Source organism: Ctenocephalides felis, unplaced genomic scaffold, assembly GCF_003426905.1.
Source record: "Ctenocephalides felis isolate EL2017-DRISC unplaced genomic scaffold, ASM342690v1 CF-g0.4_SCAFFOLD_03373, whole genome shotgun sequence".
NCBI lineage: Eukaryota > Metazoa > Arthropoda > Insecta > Siphonaptera > Pulicidae > Ctenocephalides > Ctenocephalides felis.
The window spans coordinates 1-18,091 of NW_020539527.1; the positions used below are offsets into that span (position 1 = coordinate 1).

The following is an 18,091-nucleotide window of genomic DNA, read 5'->3' on the forward strand; positions in this document are numbered from 1 at the left end:
TTATTTTATGAGATAAGGTAGTTAGAAATAATACATATGTTTGTTTGTGAATTGTTTAATGACTCAACATTTAATGTACTTTCAGCCCTTAATAACAATTGAGTGTTTTAACTAACAAAATTTGTGTTTTGATTTGATTTGTTTATAGATCATAATTTGAACATCTACAGAAATATTAATCTGCTACCAGACCAAATTAAAATAATATTTTATAATAAACTATTACATTAGAATTGTTTAGTTACCAAACAATTTTATACTTGTTTATCTACGCTTGCAAATTTGTAGATTAATTTTCATAATAATATTTTTAGTTTAATAAATTGGTTTGTTGTAGATAGAAATAGTTTGAAAATTTGTGCTGATTAAAAATTATTACTATCATAAATTCATTGCTTGTGATTTAACGTTTCTTAAATATATTTTATACGAATTTTATACTAATATTCATATTCTGTCAGGTTTCTCTTTAATGGAGAATTATTAATGGATGCTTTGGGTGGTGAGACCTCATTTGCAGATGTCCAAGGAGAGGGTTTTGTACCAGCTTGTACTTTAAGTGTTGGCCAAAAAGCCAGATTATGTTATGGCCAAGATGTAGACCAGCTTAATTCTTTACCACTTGTGGGCTGCAGGAAGGTTATGAACCATTCTGCGTGTAAGTAGATAAAATAAGATGATATACTCAAGAAAAAAAAATTAAAAAGAAAAAAAAAATAAAATAAAAAAATTAAAAAATGAATAAATAAATAAAGAATAATAAGAATAAAAAAAATGTCGACTATGTCTATTATTATTCTTAGGAATATGAAACGTGCAGTCACATATTGGTACACGAAGGACCAACCCATATTCGAAAATACTGATGATATATCTGACACCAAAATCGATGTAACTCGTATACCAGCTGGATCAGACACACCACCTTGTTTGAAGATTTCACACAACACTTTTGAAACTATGGAGAAAGCTAATTGGGAGTTTTTGAGGCTATCTTTGCCTGTAACTTGCCAATCCGCATTCATACCGTAAGAATTAAAATTGAATATTTATACAATAGTAAATTATAGTTTTTAATTATTTACGATTTAGTGAGAGTGAGAAAATTAGGAGATGGCAAGAAATCCGTATCAGACAACATAGATTAATGGCAGAAGTCGATAGCAATACCACGCCTGCTCATCTGGAACAGATCATGAAGAGTGGTTTTACCATGAATGACATCAAAGGTAAATATTTTATATTTATTATCTTAAATATGCAAATAACAAACTGCTTAAAAGAATAAAATATAAATATTTTTTAAATTATAGGTATTTCTCGTAACTATGAAGAGGAAGGCGTCGAGTCTGATGAGATGATGAGAACAAGTCCAGCTCGGCCTCCAAGAAAAGGTTCACTTTCTAGACCAGGACCTGCATATGATCCTCAAGGAGGTAACTAATATAATGTCTTAAGTTGCTTCTACGTCATTTTTATAATATTGATTTTATTAATTAATATGATGACAATAATCAAATTTTCAGGTCTAAACGTTAATGGCAAAATGAAACGATCAACTAGTGAACTTGAAATGAATGCAGATGATAAAAAGAAAAGGGGACGCTCTCCATTTAGGTAAATATATAAAACTAAAATAACTAGTAATTAGTTGATCAAACAAATTACAATTTTCTAATATATATATAATTATCATTTAGCAATATTGAATTAAATATACTATATTTGTTTCAGATTTTTTCTCTCGTAAAAACAGAGATCAAAGTGGCGAAAGATCAAAATCCAAGGCAAGGACACCTGAACCTGTCGCAATGGCTGATAGAAAACCAATCGGTATTATTAATTAGATATTAAATATAACTTTGTGATACTTATTCTTAGATGTTCTTAGTTTTTGCTAAAAATCAGTAGTCGATATTCTAATTCTAATATTCTTAATACAAAATAATACTGATCTATAGTTCAATACATGGAAACTGAAGAACTATACTATGTTTTTAATTTTTGCAATACTTTCAAATATTGTCATAAATTAAATATATTAATTTAATTAAAATTTAAATTCAAATTTAAATATAAATTTAAAAAATTATATTTTAAATTAATTTTCTATAGGTGCGCAGAGCAACTTGCTTGCCAGAATGCCAACAGTTCGAATATCACAGGTTAGAAACATAATATCCATTACTACCATTATTTCAATATAAACTTATAAATAAACATAATAGTATGCTTAATATAAGTAACTATAAACTGTATAACAATTTGTTATATTATTCTTCTCTTAGGGAGATCTTAGAGGTCAGCCTCCAGCAACTGGTGGTCCCAAAGCGATGTCTTTAGGAGTTGCAAGTACTGGAGTTGAATCCATTGGCAATGAAGTTTATGATGCAGAATGCCTAAAACTGATTAATGAATATTTTTATGGTGTCAGAATTTATCCTGGTCAAGGTAAAAACTTCAAAATTAAAATTCATGAGCTACAAGTTAAACATTGAATTTTTCTTTGCAATAAAATACACTTGAAGAACAAGTCATAGAATAATATTATTCGTCGATGACTTACAAATCCAGTTTATTAATGATAAAATAGACTAGTCTGATTATTCTATAAATTCTTTACAGATCCTACTCATGTATATGTTGGTTGGGTAACAACTCAATACCATCTACATAGCAAAGAATTCAATCAGAGCAAAGTAAGGCGAGGCTCAGTAATTATTGAAGATGAATATGAAAGAATTATAGAAAAGTAAGTAGAAATAATAAATACGATAATACAGCGACAAAACAATAAAAATTAAAGTTTATAATATAATTATACTTGATTAATTTTAGTATTGAAAGACAAAGTTGTTACATGGTTCGTGCAGATGAACTTTACAATGAAGTCACTCAAGATGCATCAGGAAAAGGAGCTTCACAGGTAAGTTGTAAATTTTTTTTTATTTTTGTCAAATCAGACTTTTCGTTTGAATGATTTAATTATTTAGGGTATGTTTGTTGTTGTTTCGTTGATACGGCTACTGGCTGCATCACCTTTACATGTGAAGGAAAGAAACTTCACACAAATGGCATATGGAACCAGAAACTAAACTGTTCCCAGCTATTTTTGTTGAAGCCACTTCCAAGATATGCTGCAAATTGAATTGGGCAGAACTGCAACCACGTTGCCACTTTCGGCAGCCGTGTTGCCAACTGGTGACAAGCATGCTATTCCACAATTTCCTCCTAGGTTGAAGGTTCAGTGTTTGAAGCCGCATCAATGGGCCAGGGTAAATATAATGGAATTATTAAAAAAAAATAGGTTTGATTTAACACTTTTTGATATTTTTGTTCAACCAGGTACCAAATGTTTCATTGCATGTCCATGCATTGAAATTGTCAGATATCAGAGGCTGGTCTATGTTATGTGAAGATCCTGTATCAATGTTGGCTTTGCATATTCCTGAAGAAGATCGATGTATCGATATTTTAGAATTGATTGAAAATGAAAGAATGCTTGGGTTCCATGCACACACTTTAACTTTATATGCGGCGTTATGTTATCAATCAAATTATCGGTAATTATAAAAGTATTTGATATTTCATGAAAATACATTTTTTTCAAATTTTTCAAATTGTAGTGATTTTTTTCTGTTACATATATTATTTATAGTGCTGCACATGCTCTCTGCATTCACGTAGACCAAAAACAACTTTTGTATGCCATAAAATCAGAATATATGAGTGGACCACTTCGTCAAGGATTCTACGACTTATTGATAGCCTTACATTTAGAGTCACATGCCACAACAATGTAATAATAATTTAAATATTATTTATGAACAAAATATGAAGTGACAAAGGGTTAACATTATTTTGAATATTTTAGGGAGGTGTGCAAAAATGAATATATTATTCCTTTGGGTCCTGAACTAAGGAGCTTTATGAGGACACTGATATGAAACATAGTTTAAGATCGCTGAAGACCGAATCTGTGAGACCACAAATGAAAATGACTGATATTTCGTAAGTAGATAATTTAGGGACCAATTCTGCCGCATAACAGATAAATATTATAGCAAGGCCATGTTACAGTACAACCTTCATACATTATGGTACTGAATCATACTGAATACTGTCAAAATATTATGTATTTAGTATGAATCCAGGCGTTTTAAACTGTAACGTAACTCGTATGTTATAAAGACGAGTCAGAAACGCCCTGTTACCTAACATCGTTTTTTGACATTTGTGCCATTTCTAAGTTATGTTTTTTATCCGACAACCTGAGAAATTCGCCTGACTGCACAGCAAATCCATGATTTTTATCGATATTTAGAACGAATTTGTATGGAAGTTCTTTATAACATAGCCTTGCCATAACATTTGTATGTTTAGCGGCAGAATTGGTCCCTCTGTCTAACGTTTTCAAGATAAACATGTTATTTCTAATAAATTATTATTTTGTATAACATTTGATCAAGTTGAAACAATTATATTATATTCTGACAATTGCACATAGCCGCCTAACCCTAACATAATATTTATTTTTAAAGTATTTTTAACTTCCCGTAGGGTAAGTTATAGTAATCTCCAAAAAATCGATAATGGAAATGTTTGCATATCTTTACGTTTTAATTGTTTATGAACGTTTTGGCATACCTTAAAAAAATGATTTATGTATGTGTGTGCATGTTTGGAAACAATTTTTCATCCAAGATTTCGGGCGCATGAATCAAGCGATTTAAATGATTTAATAAACATTCGACTCCTACTGATAGGGAGATGTGCTAATTAGAATTTGGCAAAGACAGGCCCAAAATGGTATTTTAGTTTATAAGGTAACGGCCCCCGATTTGAATGATTCACAAAACATTTTACTTGTTTTTTAGAAAAAAAAATTTCATAATTTTCAAAAATATACAAAGTTTTATACTTTCAATATGGATTTTAAATTAACAATTTCGCCGAAAAATTAATATGTTTTATATGCGTTATTGTAATCGTAAGAAATATATCCTCAGATGGATTGTCTGCTTAATCTAAACATTTTTAGAAGTTTAGAGCGATAAGATTGTCACTGTATATTCCATGAACGAATAAATATATAGTTCATAATTTAATCATAATTATCTCTTTGAAAATATTTAAAACAATTGTTATTAATCATTGACAAATTTTTATTTATCATTATTTTTTTGCTCGAGTATTTAATTCTGGTACGGGAAGTTTCAGCAATTTTTCTTAAGACACAATGCCATGCACCACTAGTTTTATTTTAATTTAGTTTTTTTCTTTATTTTAGAGACAATATACCACCAATTATGAATCTGTATTCGCCCTATTTTCCATTGAGTGTGGTTCGTGAATTTGTGATGACTGCTCTTGCAGAAGCCGTAGAAATTAATCAAGTCCACAACAGAGATCCAATTGGAGGCAGCAATGAAAACCTCTTTCTGTACAAATTATAATCATATTTTATTAATATATTTTATTACTTCGATTACTAATAATAAGTTATCTTTCAGACCTCTCTTGAAACTTACCGATAGGTTACTTCTCGTCGGTATGCTCACAGATGAAGATATTGAGAAATTGTTGATAATGATTAATCCTGAAACATGGGATCCAAACTTTGAAAAGGGTAATTGATTATTATTTTCATATATACATATTGTTATATTTTCTAAATATTTTATAATTATTTGGTTTGTTGATTTTGTTACTAGATGGTAAGGATGAACACCGAAAAGGTCTTCTACATATGAAGATGGCTGAAGGAGCCAAACTTCAGATGTGCTACCTTCTCCACCACTTGAATGATATTCAACTAAGACATCGTGTAGAAGCCATAATTGCTTTCGGCCACGATTTTGTTGCCGATTTGCAAGCTGATCAACTTCGACGGTAAATCTAAAATTAAATTAATAAAATATCATTATACATATCTAATAACACACATAATTGTATGTTTAAATGGTTTTGTTTTTTTATTTATATACTGAACAATGTTGGTCGCTTGTATTTATATTTTATACATTATTAATGTGTCATAATAATTTATTATTTTAAAAAATTATTATCATTATCAGATATATTGATATCAAAGCCAGTGACTTGCCCAGTGCGGTAGCTGCTAAGAAAACGAGAGAGTTCAGATGTCCTCCACGAGAACAAATGAATGTTATTCTTAGTAAGTTTATTGTATAAACATATATTAAATTTATTTTAACAACAAGCAATTAATTTGAACATATACTTTTTTATACCACCAAAATATCTCAACATTTTTCACGTTTTTATTAAGGTTTTAAAAACCTGGAAGAAGAGGATAAGGAAAACTGCCCTTGTGGTGATGACCTAAGAGAAAGAATGAATACTTTCCATGAGCAACTCATGACACACGTGTCTTTGTCAGCATTACAAGAACCTGAACCAGAGGAGGTAAATACAAATCTAAATTGCCAGTAGTATTTTTTATTAATTTGGCTATCATTTTTAGCCTGCTGTGGATGAATCCAGGACTGGTAAAATCAAGAAGCTATTTAATTTTATCAATACAGTCAAAGATCTAGAATTGGAAGATCAACAACAGGAGGAAGAACCAGAGAAAAAATCTCCTGAAGAAATATTTAGGAAGGTTCTTATATCAACAATTGTATCTTGGGCTGAGGAATCTCAAATTGAAACTCCAAAACTTGTACGAGAAATGTTCAGGTAAAATGAGAAGATTTTTCGTTATGACACTATTGAAGTCATTGATGTGGTAATAATATATAAATATCTTTTTTAAATTGTAATGAATTCTGAATTTTTATTATAGTTTGTTAGTAAGACAGTACGATTCAGTTGGTGAATTAATACGTGCTCTTGCTAAAACTTATGTGATAAATGCCAAAACACGACAAGATGTTGCAGAAATGTGGGTCGGTTTGAGTCAAATTCGTGCTCTTCTGCCAGTGCAAATGAGTCAGGAGGAAGAAGAACTTATGAGGACCAGACTCTGGTAATCTTAGAACTAATTTCAACTTTCAAATTTAATATCTTATGAATTGAAGCTCAATAGCACCTGGCATTGCCATAATTGACAGTTTTATTTTTTTAAAATATTTTTAGGAAACTTGTAAACAATCACACTTTCTTCCAACATCCTGATTTAATCAGAGTCCTTCGTGTCCATGAAAACGTCATGGCTGTGATGATGAACACTTTAGGCCGCAGAGCCCAAGCACAAAGTGATGCACCTGCACAAGGTGCTGAAGGAGGAGAGGTTACCATCTTTTTTTTCTAAATAATTCAATATATTAAAATGTATTTTTTACGTTTAGCCAATAATATTAATTATCTTTTTTTCAGGTCGCGGTCAAAGAAAAAGATACGTCTCACGAAATGGTTGTAGCTTGTTGTCGCTTCTTGTGCTACTTCTGCAGAACTGGTAGACAAAATCAAAAGGCTATGTTCGACCATTTCGATTTCTTATTAGAAAATTCAAATATTTTGTTATCAAGACCAAGTCTTCGCGGCAGCACACCATTGGATGTTGCCTATTCAAGTTTGATGGAGAACACTGAACTGGCATTGGCTTTGAGGTAGTAATTGAGACGCATTATATTTAATATATACATATTATATTTTCATATTTTTGTTATTTCATAGAGAGCATTATCTCGAGAAAATTGCAATATATTTGTCCCGATGCGGTCTCCAAAGTAACTCAGAGTTGATCGAAAAAGGTTATCCAGATCTGGGTTGGGATCCAGTTGAGGGAGAACGTTATTTGGATTTCTTAAGATTCTGTGTTTGGGTAAGCTAAAATAAAATTATGTGAGAACAAAATTACAAGTTAAAAATATATAAATAATTAATAATAATAATAAACTATTGCAATTTATTACACTTTATCAAAAATAATAGTTTGTTATTTATTTGGCGTGGAGTAGGTAAAGAAAACGTAGTCATAATAATTAAAACTATAATAATTAATTAATTGTTGATTGTTTTTACTCAAATATTATCTTAAAAAATCCTGATATTATTACAGGTTAATGGAGAAAGTGTAGAAGAAAACGCCAATTTGGTCATCAGATTGCTGATTCGTAGACCAGAATGTTTAGGCCCAGCTTTGAGAGGAGAAGGTGAAGGTCTTTTACGTGCCATCATGGATGCAAATAAGGTAATAAAATGAGAATAATATAGTGAGCATTAATAATATAAATAGTATTAATACTTATTTTATAAAAATGTGCAAAAAATTATGTTTATTTTTAGATGTCTGAGCGTATAGCTGATCGTAGAAAAATGATGGACGAAGCTGAAGGCACAATCACAGGTCTTAGTTTTTCACATCCATTACCAGAAAGTGATGAAGATGAAGATTATATCGATACTGGTGCTGCTATATTAAACTTCTACTGTACTCTTGTTGATTTACTTGGACGTTGTGCACCAGACACGGCTGTTATCGATCAGGTATTATCAAAATATATTTCTTGTACCAATTCATATATATTTTATAGAACGGATTTTGAATTTTGACATTTAGTTATCAAATTCAATATTGAACTAAATGCTTAATTTAAATTATTTTTGCATAGGGCAAAAATGAATCCCTTAGAGCGCGTGCTATCTTGAGATCTCTGGTACCTTTAGAAGATTTGCAGGGAGTATTAAGTTTGAAGTTTACTCTTCAAAATCCAGCTGCTGGAGAAGAGAAACCCAAATCAGGTATGCAATAAACTTGTATTTACCACCACAAAATAAAAAATATGAGCATTTATTTCTCTTTCATTAAAAAAATTCAAAATAATTATCACAATTTTCTTAACATTTTTAAAAAAGTGGTTATTACTTTTTGCCCACAAATTAAAAATTTGTATTAAATCAAAAATAAAACAAAATATATAGATCATTTTTATTATATTTATATTTATTTTAGACATGCCAAGTGGTCTGATTCCTGGTCATAAACAAAGTGTTGTACTCTTCTTGGAAAGAGTATACGGTATAGAAACCCAAGAGTTGTTCTTCAGATTATTAGAAGAAGCTTTTCTTCCTGACCTGAGGGCAGCTACCATGTTAGACAGGGTAAATAAATTACCGATATTATATTCAATAATAATACTTCTTTCTAATTATACAACAATCGTAAAATTGCATTTTATATTTAGTTATTTAATATAGCATGGTATATTATACTATAAATTTCCAGCTTTCACCAGAACCAATAGTTTTATATATTTTTATTTTGTTTTTGAATATTTACAGAATGATGGTTCAGAAAGTGACATGGCTTTGTCTATGAATAGATATATTGGCAACTCTATTTTACCATTACTGATTCAGCATTCCAAGTTTTATGGTGAAGCAGAAAATTACGCCAGTTTACTAGATGCAACTTTACACACCGTTTATAGGTAAATAACTTATTACTACATGTATATATATATATATATATATATATATATATATATATATTCAAATTTATTTTCCTTAAACTGTTATACTATATTGTTTCAAGTAAACCTTGGTTGTGAGGTTTTTTATTTCTGCATTTGGAATTGTTTCTGATTGTTCATATAACCAAATTTTCATATTGTTTTAATTATTGTGTAGAAGATTCTATCAAATAAATTTTTATTGTATTATTTCTACAGATTGTCTAAAAATCGTATGTTGACAAAAGGCCAACGTGAAGCAGTTTCTGACTTTTTGGTTGCTTTGACTTCTCAACTACAACCTGCAATGTTACTGAAACTTTTAAGAAAACTTACTGTTGATGTTTCAAAACTTTCTGAATATACAACTGTAGCCCTGAGGGTAAATATTAAAATTTTAGATATATAGAAAATATTCTACTAGATATATATACGTAAGATCAGATATGCATACGTATATTAGGGTGGTCCTTAATATGGATGCTTTCGAAGATTTTGTTCTCAGGGGCTTAAATTCTTCCAAATTGACAAAAAAAAACATGTTATTTCCATAAAAAACTTTGGTTGGAGTGACGACTATCTTAAAGTTAATATAAAGAGCTAAAACTTTCAGTAATTTTTTTTTAATTTCTCGTAGGGCAAGTTATAGTAATCGCAAAAAAATCGAAAATGAAAATTTTTATATATCTTTACGTTTCAAAGGTTTCTGAATATTTTGGCATACCTCAGAAAAAATGGATGTATGTGTGTGTGTGTGTGTGTGCGGATACAAATTTTCGTCGACGATTTCGGGAACACCGATCAACCGATTAGAATAATTCAAAAAACATTCGATTCGTATTGATAAGAAGACGTGCCAAAAATGGTAACTCCGTTTTTAATAGAACGGAGCATCCGACTTTAATAATTGAAAAAACATTTTACTTGTATTGACAAGATGAAGAATTGGTCAAATTTTCATGAAAGCAGGTCTAGTGGTTTCGGTGATCTAATGAAAAAAGTAAAAAAAAAGCCATTTTAAATGATCAAATTCGCAAAAATGATCATTAGACATATGCATATCAAATTATCAGATATTTTATGGAGATTTTAACAATAAGTATAAATTTTGTTTACATTCCTATGGGTTCCGTACCAATGTTTATCTGTTAGACGGCGACGCGGCGCTTACGTGCTTCGATATTCAAAATCCGCGGCGCTTACGTGCTTCGATTTTCAAAAAATAATAACCATTGGTACGGAAGTTCCAGCAATTTGCCTTAAGGCACGATGCCATGCGCCCCACTAGTTTCAATTTAGAAGAATTTGAGTTCCTGGAAGCAAAAAAAAATCGAAAATATCCATATTAAGGACCATCCTAATATACATATGTGATTTTACATAAATATATCTATCTAGAAGTAATATTCTTGAGAATAAATAAAGAAATAAATAATTCGTAATATATTGATAATTGACTAATTATTAATTAATGTTAAATATAAATGTATACAATATTTCTGCTAAATTTATACAAATTATGAAATATGATATTTGACAAGGGCTTACAATAATATTTGTTAATACTGATAACAACTTCCTTGCGGAAAATAAAAATAACTAAATAAATATCTTTATGTAAATATGATGGGACTCTGTTTGCACAATTTTTTATATTATATTTAGGAATACAAACTAAGAATAATATTTAATTTCCACTTCCAGTTATTGACTTTGCACTACGATCGTTGTGCAAAGTATTACGGATCTACAAGTGGTCAAGGTGCCTATGGATCGTCTTCGGATGAAGAAAAACGTCTTACTATGATGTTGTTCTCAAATATTTTCGATTCTTTGAGTAAAATGGACTACGAACCTGAACTTTTCGGAAAAGCTTTGCCTTGTCTTACAGCCATCGGTTGTGCTTTGCCACCTGATTACTCATTATCTAAAAATTATGACGATGAATTTTACGGAAAACCAACTGACACATCAGGTAATGATGATAGAAATAAGTTGAAACATTACCTTCATTGACCACTTCACTATTATCTTATATCCTAAATATATTCTAAATTATTTATTTAAAATTAAGCCAACAATACATCAGATATTATGAAGACTAACAGTATATTCTGCCTATATTTATTTTTAATGATTTTTTTTCAGGTGTTGACAACCCACAGTACAATCCTCAACCCATCAATACATCTTCTGTTATTTTAAATAATGACTTGAACAGCATAGTTCAGCAATTTTCTGAACATTACCATGATGCTTGGGCATCTCGAAAATTAGAAGGTGGCTGGGTTCATGGTGATAGTTGGTCGGATTCACAAAAAATCATCCACGATTAAAGCCTTATAATATGCTCAATGACTATGTAAGTAATAAATAACATAATTAAAAATCACAATAATGTTTCCATTTTTTTTAAATTATAAATTAAACTATAATTCTTTTTAATTCTTAAAAATGTGACATTTTTTTAGGAAAAGGAAAGATATAAGGAGCCTGTACGTGAATCTTTGAAAGCTTTACTTGCTATTGGCTGGACTGTAGAGCATTCAGAAGTAGATACTCCTCATACTAGAGGTGGTTCTATGCGTAGATCATCAAAAGCAGGCGTAAGTTTTTTCTTAAATAGATATAATAATAAAGATATTAAGGTAATAATTAATACGAAAAGTTAATTAAATAAAAAGTTGAAAATATTATGTTCAGAACAAAATTGGACCATTAATATACAAATACATATGTTCAATTAGTTATGCATAAGTTATATCATATGCATTTATTAACTTCTAATAGGGAAAGTTATAGTAATCGCAAAAAATTCGAAAATAAAAATTTGTATATATCTTCAAATTTCAAAAGTTTCTGAATATTTTGGCATACCTTAGAAAAAAGGGATGTATGCATGTTTGTGTATGTGTGTGTATGCAGGAACAATTTTTTGTCGTTGATTTCGGGAACACGCCTCAATTGATTTGAATATTTCAAAAACATTTGGTTCGTATTGATAAGGAGACGTGCTGATTAGTTTTTGGTAAGAGCATGTCTAGGCGTTTTGAAGATACGGGATAAAAATAATCAAATTTTTGCAAAGGTAGGTCCAGCGGTTTTAGATATGTTATAGAAATGTTATTAATAAGTATAAATTTTATTTATATTTCTATTTATTCAGTACCAACTTTTTAGACCGCATTGCGACGCTTACGCGCTTCAATGTTTCTCCTCAAAAACAGCCATGTTTAAAATTTTCAGAAAAATTTAAAATATAACAGAAATTTCGAAATATAAAAAAAAACAAATTTTTCATAAAAGTCAATATTTTTCAAAAATTTCAAAATTCTGAAAAACCTAATTTTGCCAGAGATTCAAAAAATATTAATTTTTGCTACGCGAAGTTCCAGCGATTTGCTCTAAGGCACGTTGCCGTGCACCACTAGTTCGATTTGTAATTGTTAAAACATTGTATTTAAATTAATTAATTTATATTTAATTATAAATATATTTAATATTATGTTTCAGGAAAGTACAAATACATTCAATTACAATCCACATCCAGTTGATATGACGAATCTCACTTTATCAAGAGAAATGCAAAATATGGCTGAAAGGTACGCTTAATTTATAATTAATGTTATTAATTGATTATTATTTATAATAAATTTTTGAAATGTAAAGTTTATATTTTTTAGAGTTTTTTTTCAATATTTTTTACAGTATTAAGTTTAAATATTGTTTTTATATATCTTTGAATAAAATATTATTTTTTCGATCAGAGAGATTCAGATTTAATTTACTGATTTTTTTATTTATTTTGTCAGTTATTTATTTTTGTTATTGAATTATTATATATTATAAGTATCTCTATTTAATTTTTAAATAATTTACAAAAATTTATCACGCAATAATAATATTATAAAAACATATTCTTTCTTTACCAGATTGGCAGAAAATTCACATGATATCTGGGCTAAGAAGAAACGTGAAGAACTAATTACTTGTGGAGGTACTTAATAAGATACCTAAACAATTTATAAACAAACATTAATATAAATAATATAAAAAATACTTTTTTCATAGGTGGCATTCATCCTCAACTTGTGCCTTACGATTTACTTACTGACAAGGAAAAGAGGAAAGACAGAGAAAGATCCCAAGAATTTTTGAAATATCTACAATATCAAGGATACAAATTGCATAGGTAAATTTTATATAACTCGTTCTAAAAGTATGGTTTGAAATTACTTATAATATTAATAATTTTAGGGCATCTAGAGCAAAAGAAGGCGATACTGAACAGACCACAGCTGCTGCTTCGATTGAACTCCGTTTTGCATATTCTTTATTGGAAAAACTTATCCAATATTTGGATCGTGCCACAATCAACATGAAATTACTAAAACCGTCTTCAACATTCAGCAGACGTTCCTCGTTCAAAACGAGCACAAGAGATATCAAATTTTTCTCTAAAGTTGTTTTGCCTTTAATGGAAAAATATTTCAGTACTCACAGGAACTATTTTATTGCTGTGGCTACTGCTACAAATAATGTTGGAGCAGCAAGTTTGAAGGAAAAAGAAATGGTTGCAGCTCTGTTCTGTAAATTGGCTAATTTATTAAGGTAAATTTAGCAATAGAAAATAAGTATAACAATTATAATTTAAAAATAAGCACAACTTGTACTAGCAGCTGCAAACCTATAGCAAAACTGATTCTTTGACAAGATTTCTAAGTATTTCCATAAGATTTAAAAAAAATGAATTGTATTTAGATGGTTAAAAAATTTTTCATTTGCTTTATTTTGCCATTTCATCACTATAACATTGTGAATACCTAATATAATCATTATAAATAATTTTTGAAATATTATTGCAGAACCCGTTTATCAGCTTTTGGAGCCGATGTAAGAATAACCGTCAGATGCCTTCAAGTCCTAGTAAAGGGAATTGATGCAAAGTAATTATATATTCATCAATTTATTAAGAACAAATATTAAAGTACTTAACTATCTTACTTAACAATAATATTTTATTCAGGTCATTGGTGAAAAACTGTCCTGAATTTATCAGAACTTCAATGTTGACATTCTTCAATAACACAGCTGATGATTTAAGCCACACGATTAGCAACTTGCAAGATGTAATAAAAATACTATAAGATAATTTTCAATATATAATTATTTTTATTGACTTGGTCAATATTTTTAGGGAAAATATAGTCATCTTCGTGGTACTCACTTGAAAACATCAACATCATTGTTTTATGTGAACTCAGTTGTTCTTCCAGTTTTGACTGCAATGTTTGATCATCTTGCAGCTTGTGAATATGGAACTGATCTATTGTGTAAGATGATATAGAAATATTTTAAATTTTTAAATTATCTTCATGTAACTAAATTTAATAAAAAAATAATAGTGGATGAAATCCAAGTAGCAAGTTACAAAATCTTAGCATCCTTATATACTTGGGAACCGATTTAACATTGACCCATGACAGAAAGTACTTGAAAACTGAACTGGAACGTCATAAACCAGCTCTTGGATCTTGTTTGGGAGCATTTTCCTCCACTTTCCAGTAGCATTTCTGGAACCACATGCTAATAACATAATCCACATTCATTGCTGAATAGAATGCTGATCATTCATTGGAAGCTCAAGGTAAACAAAAATTTGATTTAATGGTCTTAGTTTATCATTCTATTAAATATTCTTAATTTTTTTTTAAAGTTTTGTATTCTAGTTTTATAAATTTCAATACAAATTATTTTTAGATATCATGGCGAAAATGGAAACATCCATGCCAAACGTTAGAAACAATTCTGAATGAAGTTGATCAATTTGTGGAATCAAAACAAGGTAATTAAAGAAAATAACATTAAAAGATTTGTAAAGTTACTTTTGAGTTTTTTGTTATTGTCATCAATAATATATTAAGGACTGGACAATTTTTGTAATATTTTAAATTGTTTTGGTAACATTTCTATAGACATATTCGGAAGGCCAACATGTAATTGATGTTATACTGCCCTTGCTCTGCTCATATTTACCATTTTGGTGGAACCAAGGACCAGACAACGTCAGTCCTACAGGAGGGTATGTCAGTTCATGTAATTAAAATAATATAAAAATAATATTTTGCTCTTATAATTCTTCTAGAAATCATGTAAACGATGGTCACAGCCGATCATATGAACCAACTTCTGAAAAATGTTTTGAAATTGATCAAGAAAAACATCGGCAATGAATCAGCTCCATGGATGACAAGAATTGCTACATACACTCAACAAATATTATAATAGTTCAGAAGAATTGTTAAAAGATCCATTTTTACCATTGGCTGAACGTGTCAAAAAACGTACTGATAATATGTTCCATAAAGAAGAAAGTTTAAGGGGCTTCATTAAGGTCAGATAATTTCTGATAGTTCTTTACAAATATGTTATTGTAGTGTTATTTTAATAAGTCATGCAATGTTTGTATATAGTCCTCCAGTGATGATACATCTCAAATCGAGGCTCAAATCCAAGAAGATTGGCAATTGTTGGTTCGTGATATTTATTCCTTCTACCCGTTACTCATCAAATATGTAGATCTACAGCGCAATCATTGGCTAAGAAATAATGTGCCTGAAGCTGAAGAATTGTATAACTAGTTTCAGAAATCTTCAATACATGGTCAAAGAGTCAATATTTCTTGAAGGAGGAGCAGAATTTTATCAGTGCAAACGAAATCGATAATATGGTAATATTAATACTACAATTAATATTTTTTATTTATAATAATGTGGTTTCAAATTCTTTTAGGTTTTGATTATGCCCACGGCCACTAGAAGATCAGCTGCTATAACTGATGGAGCACCTCAAGGTGGTGGAAAGGTACAGTTACCTTCAAAGTTAAATAAAATTTGTTATTTTCACTTTTATTTATTAAATATTATTTTTTCCAATAGAAAAAGAAAAAGAACCGTGACAAAAAACGTGATAAAGACAAAGAAGTACAAGCCAGCTTGATGGTTGCTGCCTTAAACGTCTTTTACCTGTTGGATTGAATTTGTTTGCTGGTCGTGAACAAGAATTGGTACAACATTGCAAAGACAGATTCTTGAAAGTAAGTACCTGATTATATTTTACTCTTTATTTTTTGGTATTTTATTTACTTAACATTACTGATTCGTGAGATATAAATAGCTTTTGAGATATATTATATCTTAACTTTATTTAGAAAATGCCCGACGACCAAGTTTTTGACTTTGCCAAAACTCAGCTCACTCTTCCTGACAAATTGGGACCCAGCTGACGAAATGTCTTGGCAACATATTTGTATTCCCAATTAGGACAAAAAGGACAAACAATCTTTAGAAATCCAGCACAAGCCTGAAGTTCACAAAAGTGGAGAGCCTGTTAAATCGGCCATAGAAGAAACAGTTGATCGAATTGTGGCTATGGCGAAAGTACTGTACGGGCTGCACATGGTAAAAATTATTTTGTATACATACATACATATATTATATTTAATATGTACAAATTTATGTAATATTTTATTAAAATTGTGTATAAATAGATCGATCATCCACAAACTCAAAGCAGAGGAGTCTATCGTTCGTCGTATCAATTCAGAGGAAACGTGCCGTCATTGCTGCTTTAGGCAAACTTCTTTGCACAGTCTTCCAAGGTACCAAATTTAAAGCAAACAGAATAGAAACATATATCATATCTTGAAAACTTAAGCTCATATAAAAAACCATGTCATTTTTTAAATCAGCGCTCCAAATATACTTAAAAACAGCACTAAAATCGTTTACACAATTTTCTTTGTTGGCCAGTGTTATTATCTACCATTACTACTATTATTTTTTATTTTAATGGTAAAACAATTTTTGTTTTGCAGGCATCGTGCTTGTAAAATTTTTGCGAGATCTTACTACGAATTATGGTTAGAAGATGAAAACGTGGCCAAGAAGTGATGATCGAAGATTTGACTGTAAGTACAGGATTTTACTTGCAATATAGAAAAGTAAAAGATTTACATATAATTAACAATAAACTAATAAATGCAGTAAATAAATGAAATAATACTTCGTGTTTTTATTTAATTGTTCTCATTTATCTAGCAATCCTTCGAAGACGCAGAAAAGAAGAAAGCAGAAGTTGAAGAAGAGGAAGGAAAAACCAGATCCACTAACCCAATTAGTAACCACATTCTGTCGTGGTGCAATGACTGAACGATCTGGAGCTTTACAGGTAAAATCATATTCAAATTCTATTTTATTTTTTTTAGAACAATGCATCACATGAGGATATGTTAACGTATCAACTTTGCATTACTTATGTAAAAACGTTAACCAAAGATTCGTCAATTTTAATTTTAGGAAGATCCTTTGTACATGAGCTATGCTTTATTGTCGCCAAATCTTGTGGTGAAGAAGAAGAGGAAGGCGGTGATGAAGAAGAAGAAGAAGGTGAAGGAGGAGCATCAATCCACGTCAGTATAATTCTCATTTTATCACTAATACAATAGCAAGTATTCAATAATTTAAATATTTTTATCTAAAGGAACAAGAAATGGAAAAACAGAAGCTCCTCTTCCATCAAGCAAGGTTGGCTAACAGAGGTGTGTTGCTGAAAGGGTTATTGCTTCATATTTTATGAATCCAAAGGTGTACCATCAGATATGGTTATGAAAA

The 18,091-nt window shown here is 29.9% G+C and overlaps 1 pseudogene; it reads left to right on the forward strand.

Moving 5' to 3' along the window:
- Window positions 1–461: 461 nt before the first annotated feature.
- LOC113382225 lies at window positions 462–18,085 on the forward strand (annotated as a pseudogene).
- Window positions 18,086–18,091: the final 6 nt, after the last annotated feature.